Below are 13,624 nucleotides of genomic sequence, written 5' to 3'. Positions count from 1 at the left end.
TCTGTCAGGTTCGCTCGCCCCAGCTGTCGTGACAGGTTCTCACACATCTGCAGGGGTCTCTGCTCCTGATCCCCAGGTTCGTCCCCTTTGACGGCGTCCTGCGGCTGGAGCCACACGTTGGAGGGGGTACTGTCAGGTATACTCCCTCTAGGTCATCAGGCTGCTGATTATCACACACACCTGTCACCATCGTCTCACGCACCTGCGCCTCATGACACTCACCTGGACTCCATCACCTCCTTGATTATCTTCCCTACAGTGAGGGGAAAAAAGTATTTGATCCCCTGCTGATTTTGTACGTTTGCCCACTGACAAAGAAATGATCAGTCTATAATTTTAATGGTAGGTTTATTTGAACAGTGAGAGACAGAATAACAACAAAAAAAATCCAGAAAAACGCATGTCAAAAATGTTATAAAATGATTTGCATTTTAATGAGGGAAGTAAGTATTTGACCCCCTCTCAATCAGAAAGATTTCTGGCTCCCAGGTGTCTTTTATACAGGTAACGAGCTGAGATTAGGAGCACACTCTTAAAGGGAGTGCTCCTAATCTCAGTTTGTTACCTGTATAAAAGACACCTGTCCACAGAAGCAATCAATCAGATTCCAAACTCTCCACCATGGCCAAGACCAAAGAGCTCTCCAAGGATGCAGGGACAAGATCGTAGGCCTACACAAGGCTGGAATGGGCTACAAAACCATCGCCAAGCAGCTTGGTGAGAAGGTGACAACAGTTGCTGTGATTATTCGCAAATGGAAGAAACACAAAAGAACTGTCAGTCTCCCTCGGCCTGGGGCTCCATGCAAAATCTCACCTCGTGGAGTTACAATGATCATGAGAACGGTGAGAGTAGGAATGCTGCCTATGACCCCAAGAACACCATCCCCACCGTCAAACATGGAGGTGGAAACATTATGCTTTGGGGGTGTTTTTCTGCTAAGGGACAGCATCAAAGCGACGATGGACCATGTACCGTCAAATCTTGGGTGAGAACCTCCTTCCCTCAGCCAGGTCATTGAAAATGGGTCGTGGATGGGTATTCCAGCATGACAATGACCCAAAACACACGGGCAAGGCAACAAAGGAGTGGCTCAAGAAGAAGCACATTAAGGTCCTGGAGTGGCCTAGCCAATCTCCAGACCTTAATCCCATAGAAAATCTGTGGAGGGAGCTGAAGGTTCGAGTTGCCAAACGTCAGCCTCGAAACCTTAATGACTTGGAGAAGATCTGCAAAGAGGAGTGGGACAAAATCCCTCCTGAGATGTGTGCAAACCTGGTGGCCAACTACAAGAAATGTCTGACCTCTGTAATTGCCAACAAGGTCGCACTGGTGCTCCCAAATTAAAACTTGAGGTTGCACTGCGAAATATCTGGTTGCACTTTAAAGCCATGTGTGTGTTGGCTGTTGACACTAACACACTCAACATGACAAACTGAGTTGGAGACTTTCTCCAATTGGCCTCTGCGAACTATACCCATTGAAGTGTGAAAGTACCAGGTTTGCCAAATTGGCTGGTCTCTTGTGTTTATTAAATGGATCACAACATTTTCTTAGCAACTTTGGGTGTAAAACCAATAGATTTTGCTTATGATGAAAATAAATTGTATGTCAAGCCAGTCCTCCATGAAGCAATTCAGTTTGTCCTTCTCTTAGCAACCTACTGCTTCAACCCAACTGTCCTTGAATAGTTAACAAATTGCAGCTTTCTGAGAGGTGCAATTCTCAAACAAAGACTTTTCTTACAAGCCCAAAACATTGATGGATAAATGGGCTAGTGACGAAAATGTTATGACAACCCTAGTGCTGAGAAAATGTTTTAACAACAAATTGATCAATGTCGGTTCAATTATTATTTATAATACAATCGAAACTGAACCGACCTCAAAGCACTCATTACTAATTGTTCAGCACAAGACAACCTTAATAAAGTTATAAACCTTAGCACAGCAGTCGTATTTATTTCAATACAATTATTAGAAACATTTCTAAATGTAGTGTGATTAGTGACATTTACCATTAAGCCCAACCCTATCCAGTATCATTTCAAAAGAATATACAGTGTGTGTTTTTTACTCTTACCATTGAAGACCATTAGAGACCATACCATTGAAGCCATTATAACTTCTGTATCCTAATAATGTGCTTGTTTACCAGGAATGGTCTAACTAATCCACACCTTTTTTGAAGGGAATAAACACACACAGAGGGGCCGTTTCCTGGACACAGATTAGGCCAAAGAGAAGGACAAACTGAATTGCTTTCATGGAGGACTGTCTTGAATTGTGAGGATGACCACAGAATCTATTTTCATAATTAGCAAAAGTTATTGGTTTTCTACCCAAAGTTGCAAAGAAATTGTTGGGATCCATTTAATCAACACAGGAGAGCAGCAAAATGGATAAAAGGACGTGGCAGTGGTAGGAACAGCAGCATCTAGTGAGAAAGACCTGTTTTTTTCACACTCAGTTATGGTAAATAATACAAGTGACTTCAATGGCTAATTTCTCTGAACAAGGGAAAATAACTGATTCCAGATTCAAAGGGAATACATTACGTAAGATAAAAAAAAGCAATACCCCTGCATCGCAGTGCTAGAGGCGTCACTACAGACCCGGGTTCAATCCCGGGCTGTATCACAATTGGCCCAGCGTCGTCGGGGTTAGTGGAGGGTTTGGCCGGGAGTGCTTTACTTGGCTCATCGTGCTCTATTGACTACTTGTGGTGGGCCGGGGGCCTGTAGGCTGACTTCGGTCATCAGTTGAACGATGTTTCCTCCTACACGTTGGTGCGGCTGGCTTCCGGGTTAAGCGGGCGTGTGTTAAGAAACTCGGTTTGGCAGGTCATGTTTTGGAGGATGCATGACTCAACCTTCGCCTCTTGAGCCCAGTGGGGAGTTGCAGTAATGAGACAAGATTGAAATTGTCGAGAAAAAGGGGAGGGAAAAAGCAATGATCCAAGCCACAGCATACTACTTGTCAGACATAAAGAACTGATACTGTATACTGGTGATACTGTATACTGGTTGTTGGGATGGGCTTGGCATTGTGTGTGGGGTGGCCGCAGGTGGCTTTTGATCGTGTCTTACTTATTGCTAGTAAGAAGTAGGGTCCAAATCAGATATTAGGTACTATATTTATTGAGAATTATATGAAACCAATAAATTAAAATGGCACATTTTGGTGCAATCAATTACTGTAGCTTAATTTCCCAGAGATCAAATTATATTTCAACAAAATGTTTCAGAAATGCTAACCCTATCTCTTTCTAACTACAGAAACCATTTCAGCATGCTATGAAATAGTGGGTGTTGAATTATCTTTCTTGTGCTTTTTGAGGTGGAACAACCCATAAGGGTTAAGTCACAGGTTAGATATACTGTATACACTGGTTCTCTGTATTGTATACCCTTTGTTTTGCACAGCACTATTATTCCATGAGACTGGAAGAGAGAAATATATACAGATGTAGGATATTAGTCTCATCACTCTTTTGTTCCTGAGAAATGCAAACGTGTAGTGTATTCAAGATTTAAAAAGGCTTCTAAAGTTTGTAAGTTTCACTTTAGAGTGGCAGATTTGATATGCCCTAACAAAAAATGCATTAACCCCTACAACACAATGTCCATTAATTATAATCCACATAAGAATGAACATTTCCTGTTACTTTCACAAGTTTGGACAGCCCAGTACAGTACTGTACAGTAAAGAAAAGTCGAGTAGAGAATAGGTCCGTATAATACAGTACTGTACTGTACAGTAGTGTTTAGTACAGTACAGTGCAGTAGAGCACACTCAAGTAAAGTACAGTATAATTTACTGTAGTGTACTTTACTGTACTGAACTATCCTCTGCTGTGCTGTACTGTACTGTACTCTACTGAACTATACTCTGTGCTCTACTGTGCTGTACTGTACTCTGTGCTCTACTGTGCTGTGCTCTACTGTGCTGTACTATGATGCCCTAACTTGTGAAAAATAGAAGTCTATGATTGGTACAGATTTGGTCCGGTCTGAACCAACCAAATTTGGCCTTGCTTGTGGGTGGAGCTCATTAGAATAATAGCCAGTGTGTAGAATAATATCCAAACATGCAAAGGAGGATATTACATGTTTGTACCTTTTGTGTAACTATTCAGGGACATCACCATGAAGAGAATGACATTCATAATCATGCATTTCTGTATAGCACAGATTAGGGAGACATGTCATTCCGTCACAATCATTATGTTAGCTGGTGTTAATCCACTTCACTTACTGTAGTTCAATAACCAAAATAGATTTTTCGAACTCAAGGTGTCATATCATAGCTGACACCCCATTATTTCCTAAGACATCTTTGAATCTTAATTTGGAGTAGATCTTTAAGAGTTTTGGTCACATAAACTGAGGGAGATTTTACTGTCATTCTGTTACCAAACTTTACATCTGCACTGTTCTTTGAGTAAATGTGTTTTTGTGAAATTCTCAGTGGAAATTGTTAAAAGTAGTCCTTGTTCTTAGAGTTGTATAGTTTGTTTAACTTCATAATCAATGGTTTTTGTTTGGTATACTTTAAAGTGAAAAATCATTGTTACTGTGGAATTCCCCAAAATGTACAGTGCAACATACACAGTAAGTGGTGAATTCCATTGAGAAAACATACCATGTCAGCTCAGTACATTCCATTTAGTATGAACTGCAGTAGTTGTAACAAGGAGGAAAGGGTGTTGGTGTGTGTTGTGTGTTGGGAAGGGAGGTTTAGTGATCTAGTGAATCATAATGGTGTCATGACTCTCTCTCCTTGGTGAGGATCAAAGGTGCCATATCAGCTTGGCAATGGCTGACAGATAGCCAGACGACCCCTCTCTCCCACAGGAAAGGAGAGGGGGGAGTTGGGGAGGTTAAGACTTAACAGCCAGTCATAAATAGTTTGCAGAAACTCTCCCTCTGGCTCTCTAATATGGGAAGATTGAAACCTTTTTGTTCCAGAGGCTCTTAGCTGCCAAAACTTTCATGTCAATAAAAGGAAAACATTGGACATTATTGCTGACATTCAAATGTTAAGAATGGTTTGTGGGATCTAAAGAATAATCATGTCACATTGTTTATTATTTTGTGATGTCATTAAGGATGGTATAACAAAGTAACTAACTCTAAAAGTTGTTCGCATTCTATTTATCAACTTTACATCTAAATGATGTATGAAATATATGATTAAATAGGAGAATACTTTTGTGATGATGGCAATGTGATTTTAGCCTTCTAAATGAGAATTGTTTTTCATATAAAGTTGTACCCAGTCAGTAACCACGCCCAAGTGAGCACAGACATTGTGTCGGCGTGATGGAATACCCCCTTTTTAACTTCTATGGGCTACGTGGGACGCCCACCTGCGGGACACAGCCAGTGAAATATCAGGGCGGCAAATTCGAAAACAACAAAATATCATAATTCAACTTTCTCAAACATACAACTATTTTACACCATTTTAAAGATACACTTCTCCTTGATGTAACCACATTGTCCAATTTCAAAAAGGCTATACAGCGAAAGCAAAACATTAGATTATGTTAGGAGAGTACATAGACAAAAATAATCACACAGCCATTTTCCAAGCAAGCATATATGTCACAAAAACCCAAAACACAGCTAAATGAAGCACTAACCTTTGATCTTCATCAGATGACACTCCTAGGACATTATGTTATACAATACATGCATGTTTTGTTCAATCAAGTTAATATTTATATACAAAAACAGCTTTTTACATTGGCATGTGATGTTCAGAACATGCATTCCCACCCAAAACTTCCGGTGAATTTACTAAATTACTCATCATAAACGTTGACAAAATACATAACAATTATTTTAAGAATTATAGATACAGAACTCCTTTATGCAATCGCTATGTCAGATTTTAAAATAGCTTTTCGGCGAAAGCACATTTTTCAATATTCTGAGTACATTGCTCAGCCATCACGGCTAGCTATTTTGACACCCGCCAAGTTCGGAGCACACTAAACTCAGAATTACTATTAGAAAAATTGTATTACCTTTGCTGATCTTCGTCAGAATGCACTCCCAGGACTGCTACTTCCACAAGAAATGTTGTTTTTGTTCCAAAAAATCCATAGTTATGTCCAAATACCTCCGTTTTGTCCGTGTCGTTCAGGTCACTATCCAAAGAGTAACGCGTGCATTTCGAGACAAAAAAAATCTAAATGTTCCATTACCGTACTTAGAAGCATGTCAAACGCTGTTCTAAATAATTTTTTATGGTATTTTTCTCGTAAAATAGCGATAATATTCCAACCGGACAATATTGTATTCATTCAAAGAGGGAAAGAAAAAACAGCGTGCTCACGTGAACGCGCATATCCAATCTCTTTGTCACCAGGCAGACCACTGACAAACTGAGCTACTATACTCTGCCCAGAGACAGAAGACACCTCAATCTGCTTTCTGAAGGCTTTAGAGAGCCAATGGAAGCGTTAGAAAGTGCTACGTAACCCCACAGATACTGTAGTTTCGGTAGAGAATCAAAAGAAGAACTACAAATTCTCAGACAGGCCACTTCCTGCTTGGAATTTTCTCAGGTTTTTGCCTGCCATGTGAGTTCTGTTATACTCACAGACACCATTCAAACAGTTTCAGAAACTTCAGAGTGTTTTCTATCAAAATCTACTAATAATATGCATATTCTCATTTCTGGGCAAGAGTAGTAACCAGTTTAAATTGGGTACGTTTTTTCATCCGGCCGTGAAAATACTGCCCCCTATCCCAAATAGGTTAAAGCCTTGGTAACAATTTACATTAGACCAAAACATGCCTGGTTGCTGCTTGCGTGTAAAGTGGTCAAGGGCCTGAACCTGAATAATCAACTACTACAAGACCAAAATACCAAAAGATGTTGAAATGGTTAGAAACTCAGAAACTCTGAAGCTCCCAACCTCAACACTACAAGAGAAGATAACCTCACCTAAGAGACCAGTAACATTCAGTCTGCAGCTGTGCATGTAAGTGATCCTAGAACTTTGACTAAAGACCCGAGGTGGGTAGGAATAATCCCATTTTAGACAACCAAAATATACTTCCAACTTCTGAAGTATATTTTCTAACAAACACTCATTTTTCAACCACTCCACAAATGTCTTGTTAACCTCTTAGGGCTAGGGGGCAGTATTTACACCGCCGGATAAAAAACATACCCGATTTAATCTGGTTACTACTCCTACCCAGTAACTAGAATATGCATATACTTATTAGATATGGATAGAAAACACCCTAAAGTTTCTAAAACTGTTTGAATGGTGTCTGTGAGTATAACAGAACTCATATGGCAGGCAAAAACCTGAGAGATTCCTTTACAGGAAGTGGCCTGTCTGACCATTTATTGGCTTTCTTTGACATCTCTTTCCAAAACAAAGGATCTCTGCGGTAACGTGACACTTCCCATGGCTCCCATAGGCTCTCAGAGCCCGGGAAAAAGCTGAATGTCGTCATTCCAGCCCCAGGCTGAAACACATTATCGCCTTTTTCAAGTGGCCGATCAGGGGACAGTGGGCTTAGGCGTGTGCACTGGTCGCCCCCATCTTTCTTTTTTTTCCTCTATTTACCGAAACGCAGATTCCCGGGCGGAATATTATCGCTTTTTTACGAGATAAATTGCATAAAAATTGATTTTAAACAGCGGTTGACATGCTTCGAAGTACAGTAATGGAATATTTAAAAAAAAAATGTCACGAATTGCGCCATGCTCGTAACCCTGATTTACCATTTCGGATAGTGTCTAGAACGCACGAACAAAACGCCGCTATTTGGATATAACGATGGATTATTTGGGACCAAACCAACATTTGTTATTGAAGTAGAAGTCCTGGGAGTGCATTCTGATGAAGAACACCAAAGGTAATAACATTTTTGTTATAGTAAATCTGATTTTGGTGAAGGCTAAACTTGCTGGGTGTCTAAATAGCTAGCCCGTGATGGCTGGGCTATGTACTTAGAATATTGCAAAATGTGCTTTCACCAAAAAGCTATTTTAAAATCGGACATATCGAGTGCATAGAGGAGTTCTGTATCTATAATTCTTAAAATCATTGTTATGCTTTTTGTGAACGTTTATCGTGAGTAATTTAGTAAATTGTTAGTAAATTCCCCGGAAGTTTGTGGGGGTATGCTAGTTCTGAACGTCACATGCTAATGTAAAAAGCTGTTTTTTTTATATAAATATGAACTTGATTGAACAAAACATGCATGTATTGTATAACATAATGTCCTAGGGTTGTCATCTGATGAAGATCAAAGGTTAGTGCTGCATTTAGCTGTGGTTTGGGTTTATGTGACATTATATGCTATCTTGAAAAATGGGTGTCTGATTATTTCTGGCTGGGTACTCTGCTGACATAATCTAATGTTTTGCTTTCGTTGTAAAGCCTTTTTGAAATCGGACAGTGTGGTTAGATTAACGAGAGTCTTGTCTTTAAATAGCTGTAAAATAGTCATATGTTTGAGAAATTGAAGTAATAGCATTTCTAAGGTATTTGAAAATCGCGCCACAGGATTCAACTGGCTGTTACGTAGGTGGGACGATTTGGTGCCACCTAGCCCAGAGAGGTTAACAAACTATAGTTTTGGCATGTCGGTTAGGACATCTACTTTGTGCATGACACAAGTAATTTTTCCAACAATTGTTTACAGGCAGATTATTTCACTTATAATTCACTGTATCACAATTCCAGTGGGTCAGAAGTTTACATACACTAAGTTGACTGCCTTTAAACAGCTTGGAAAATTCCCGGAAATGACGTCATGGCTTTAGAAGCTTCTGGATGTATTTCCTGGCCTACCTTCAAACTCAGTGCCTCTTTGCTTGACATCATTGAAAAATCAAAAGAAATCAGTCAAGACCTCAGAAAGAAAATTGTAGACCTCCACAAGTCTAGTTCATCCTTGGGAGCAATTTCCAAATGCCTGAAGGTATCACATTCATCTATACAAACAGTAGTACGCAATTATAAACACCATGGGACCATGCAGCCATCATACCGCTCAGGAAGGAGGCGCGTTCTGACTCCTAGTGACGAACATACTTTAGTACGAAAAGTGCAAATCAATCCCAGAACAACAGCAAAGGACCTTGTGAAGAAAAAAAAGTATCTATATCCACAGTAAAATGAGTCCTATATTGAAAAAACCTGAAAGGCAGCTCAGCAAGGAAGAAGCCACTGCTCCAAAACCGGCATAAAAAAGCCAGACTACGGTTTGCAACTGCACATGGGGACAAATATTGCACTTTTTGAAGAAATGTCCTCTGGTCTGAAACTGTTTGGCCATAATGACCATTGTTATGTTTGGAGGAAAAAGGGGGAGGCTTGCAAGCCGACGAATACCATCCCAACCGTGAAGCACGGGGGTGGCAGCATCATGTGGTGGGGGTGCTTTGCTGCAGGAGGGACTGGTGCACTTCACAAAATAGATGGCATCATGAGGCAGAAATATTATGTGGATATATGAAAGCAACATCTCAAGACATCAGTCAGGAAGTTAGCTTAGTTGCAAATGGATCTTCAAAATGGTCAATGACCCCAAGCATACTTCCAAAGTTGTGGCAAAATGGCTTAAGGACAACAAAGTCAAGGTATTGAAGTGGCCATCACAAAGCCCTGACCTCAATCCTATAGAAAATTTGTGGGCAGAACTGAAAAAAACGTGTGTGAGGAAGGAGGCCTACAAACGTAACTCAGTAACACCAGCTCTGTCAGGAAGAATGGGCCAAAATGTATTATTGTGGGAAGCCTGTGGAAGGCTACCCAAAACGCTTGACCCAAGTTTAACAATTTAAAGGCAATGCTACCTGTAACGGATGTCGTCGCAAGAAAACCAAGATGCAGCGGAGGTTGTGTGTTCATCTTGATATTTAATAAAAATGAACCACTACAAACAAAACACTCGATAGCAACGACAGCAAACAGTCCTGTCTGGTCCCAAATGAACAAAACAGAAAACAATCCCCCACAAAACCCAAAGGAAAAACCTGCTCCTTATGTGTGACTCCCAATCAACAACAACGAACTTCAGCTGTGCCTGATTGGGAGCCACACACTGCCCAAAACAAAGAAATACAAAAAACCTAGAAAAATAAATAGAACGCCCACCCAATGTAACACCCTGGCCTAACCAAAATAAAGAACAAAAAACCCCTCTCTATGCCCAGGGCGTTACACTCGATTAGTATTTGGTAGTGTATGTAAACTTCTGACCCACTGGGAATGTGATGAAAGAAATTAAAGCTGAAGTAAATCATTCTACTATTATTCTGACATTTCACATTCTTAAACCTTTTACGGCTAGGGGTTCCGCTAGCGGAACGTTTCGACAACATCTGGTGAAATGGCAGAGTGCGAAATAAATAAAAAAAATATTACAAATATTTAACTTTCATACATTCACAAGTGCAATACACCAAATTAAAGCTTAACTTCTTGTTAATCTAGCCACCGTGTCAGATTTCAAAAAGGCTTTACGGTGAAAGCAAACCATGCTATTATCTGAGGACAGCACCCCATCAAACAAACACATGACAATCATAATTCAACCCTCCAGGCGTGACACAAAACTCAGAAATAACGATTTAATTCATGCCTTACCTTTGAAGATCTTCTTCTGTTGGCACTCCAATATGTCCCGTAAACATCATAAATGGTCCTTTTGTTTGATAAATTCCATCGTTATATCTCCAAAATGTCCATTTATTTGGCGCATTTGAATCAGAGAAACACCGGTTCCAACTCGCGCAACAGGACTACAAAATATCTAATAAATGATCTGTAATCGTGATCCAAATATTTCAAACAACTTCCCTAATACAACTTTAGGTATTAACGTAAATAATCGATACAATTTAAGACGGGATAAACTGTGTTCAATACCGGACGAAAACAGTTGAGCGAGCTTTCAGGTCACGCGCCCCAAGAACAACAGTACACTAGACTCGACCCTCATTCTGAACAGCCATGCTTCTTGATTACTCAAAAGAAAAACATCAACCAATTTCTAAAGACTGTTGACATCCAGTGGAAGCGATAGGAACTGCAAGCAAGTGCCTTAGAAATCTAGATCCACATAGAAATCTCATTGAAAACACTGTCAACTTAAAAAAAAAAAAATCCTGGATGGTTTGTCCTCGGGGTTTCGCCTGCCAAATAAGTTCTGTTCACAGACATCACAGACATCATTTTAACAGTTTTAGAAACTTTAGAGTGTTTTCTATCCAAATCTACCAATTATATGCATATCCAATTCTGAATGCTGCCCCCATCCCAAAAAAGTTAAAATATAGTGGTGATCCTAACTGACCTAAAACAGGGAATTTTTACTAGGATTAAATGTCAGGAATTGTGAAAAACTGAGATTAAATGTATTTGGCTAAAGTGTATGTAAACTTCCGACTTCAACTCTACATTGCATTTCTTATCTGAACGAGCGGTGGTTCATGTGCAAAGTATTACTATTCCTTTGAGAGTAGGTTCCAAAGGTACGATAAGTTTGACTCCCTTTTTTATAACCAGGTAAGTCCACTAGGGACCTGTTTCATTGTATTATGTTTCTAATCAATAATCTATACCGTGTGTGTGTTTATGTATTCTGTGTCATTTACATTTAAGTCATTTAGCAGACGCTCTTTTCCAGAGCGACTTAAATGCATACATTTCATAAAACATTTTTATTCCCGTACTGGTCCCCCGTGGGAATCAAACCCACAACCCTGGCATTGCAAACACGATGCTCTACCAAATGAGCCACACGGGACCTTTAGTTAGTTAGTAAATAAATCATGAAGCCATTTTGTGTATTGCTGATTTATCAATAAGGTTAGGGTTCTTGCAGATATCAAGGAATATGCAACATTCAGAATGAGACTGATATGAGGTAATAATAATTAATAAGTGACTGTTATCGATATATAATATATCTATATGTATTCCAAGAGTTTAATTCGGGAGATGGTAACTCGTGGTAAATGTTCATGTGGTGCCCCAAATTCCCAATGAGTTAGTTGTTACATGATTAGTTTAATCGAGTAACAATTAAACATAGTTAATTGATTTGATGAATAACAGTCATCACATTAATGATGGTCACGTCACGACAATGGGTTCCTGTAGTAGACATCCAGATGGAGAGTGGGAGGCTGGTGTGCCTAGCAGTCTTTCTGGGCATGTTAAACCGGCCTTCTGGCCTCTGGGTTGAGAGGGGAATTTGGAGGTGGAGTATCTGCCACCTCTGTATGAACACTGCATAGAATGTTGTGTTGGAGTTGGAGAGGGAAAGATCAGGTGAAGCTATGCATGATGTATAACTGCCCACGGAGGTTACATGATGGAGGGAAAGGAGGAATTTGATTGTCAGTTAAATGGTTGAAAATGTGATTATTTTGGCAGCTTGAGAGCACGTCAAGGTTTATTTTAGGTAACAGTGTTACAAAACAACAATATGAGCATTTTCCTTAAGAACCTAAAGTTCCTTATTAACAGCATTTGGAAAAATCCATTTTGAACACAAAATGATCTCGAGAGGGACTCCTCGAAGAACAGAAACTACACACCAGCAATTCTCCTATTCTCCATTGATATTCTCAACACTTCCACTAGCTCTATCAACACTTCTACTCCCCGGAACGTTGTCTGTGAAAATACAGGAGAACTGTCGAGTGTCGAGCCATCACTGCTTTTTCTCCTACCAAAGACAGAAGAGAAAAATACAACTCCAAGGAGTACTCTTCGATTCTCTCAATTTGTTTCCTGAACCTAATGCAATGTTATTTCTCTAGGGTAGTTATATCAATGTCGTTTTTTGGTGAGTTTACAATAAAACATATTGTGTAGGTTGTTTTCTGTATGACAGGCAGAAATATAATACACAAAGAATCCTGCATGCTTTTCCCTTCAGGGATGTCTACTGACATATGACACAGATATTAGCATAGAAGTAAAAAGTGTGGTATGTTATACCGCTCATTCCCACTTACTTCTCTTCCCATCTGTTAACATTACACCCCTCTTTCTTTTCATTTGCTTATGATAAATCACTCAGATTCATAAAGTTAAAAATAAAGTAATCCTAGTGGAACTAGCTATACACTCAGAACATGAACATGATACATCATCAAATCCCCCTCATATCAGGGGGAGTTAACATGAAATTCCACGAGAGTTAGCAATATCCTCCAGATTCAAGAATTACCTACGCATCAGGTGATACAGCACTGATGCAGTTTGAATACACCAGACAAAATAGCTTCCTCCTTATCCTCCTCTTTAACAAACAGCATTAACCGCACTTCCTGTTTCGACCCATAACCCCTTTTTTGGATCGGACCGAGATGGATACACTTTCACGCCTGCTACGTTAGGTTAGATACACACAGACCACATATGCCTCCACATGAGCGAGGAATGTACACAACACAATGACGAAAGAGAGAGAAAATATTCTTTATCTACAGACAGCTCTGCAGCATACTTAGGCAAATAGGATGACTAAAGACAGTACAGTTTGGGGGTTTCTATGAGGAGGGGGTAAAATGTCAGACAGGAAAAAAAGGAGAAAAGTGGAACATATTATAATTATATATGGAATAGT

The 13,624-nt window shown here is 39.7% G+C and overlaps 1 protein-coding gene across 1 annotated transcript in view; it reads left to right on the top strand.

Moving 5' to 3' along the window:
- The window catches only part of tafa5a (TAFA chemokine like family member 5a), a 134,773-nt gene that overhangs the window by 46,163 nt on the left and 74,986 nt on the right, over positions 1 to 13,624 (top strand). The window lies entirely within an intron of this gene.

Source organism: Salmo salar, chromosome 17 (assembly GCF_965601325.2).
Source record: "Salmo salar chromosome 17, fSalSal1, whole genome shotgun sequence".
Lineage (NCBI taxonomy): Eukaryota > Metazoa > Chordata > Actinopteri > Salmoniformes > Salmonidae > Salmo > Salmo salar.
This window is presented reverse-complemented; position numbering and strand designations above follow the sequence as displayed.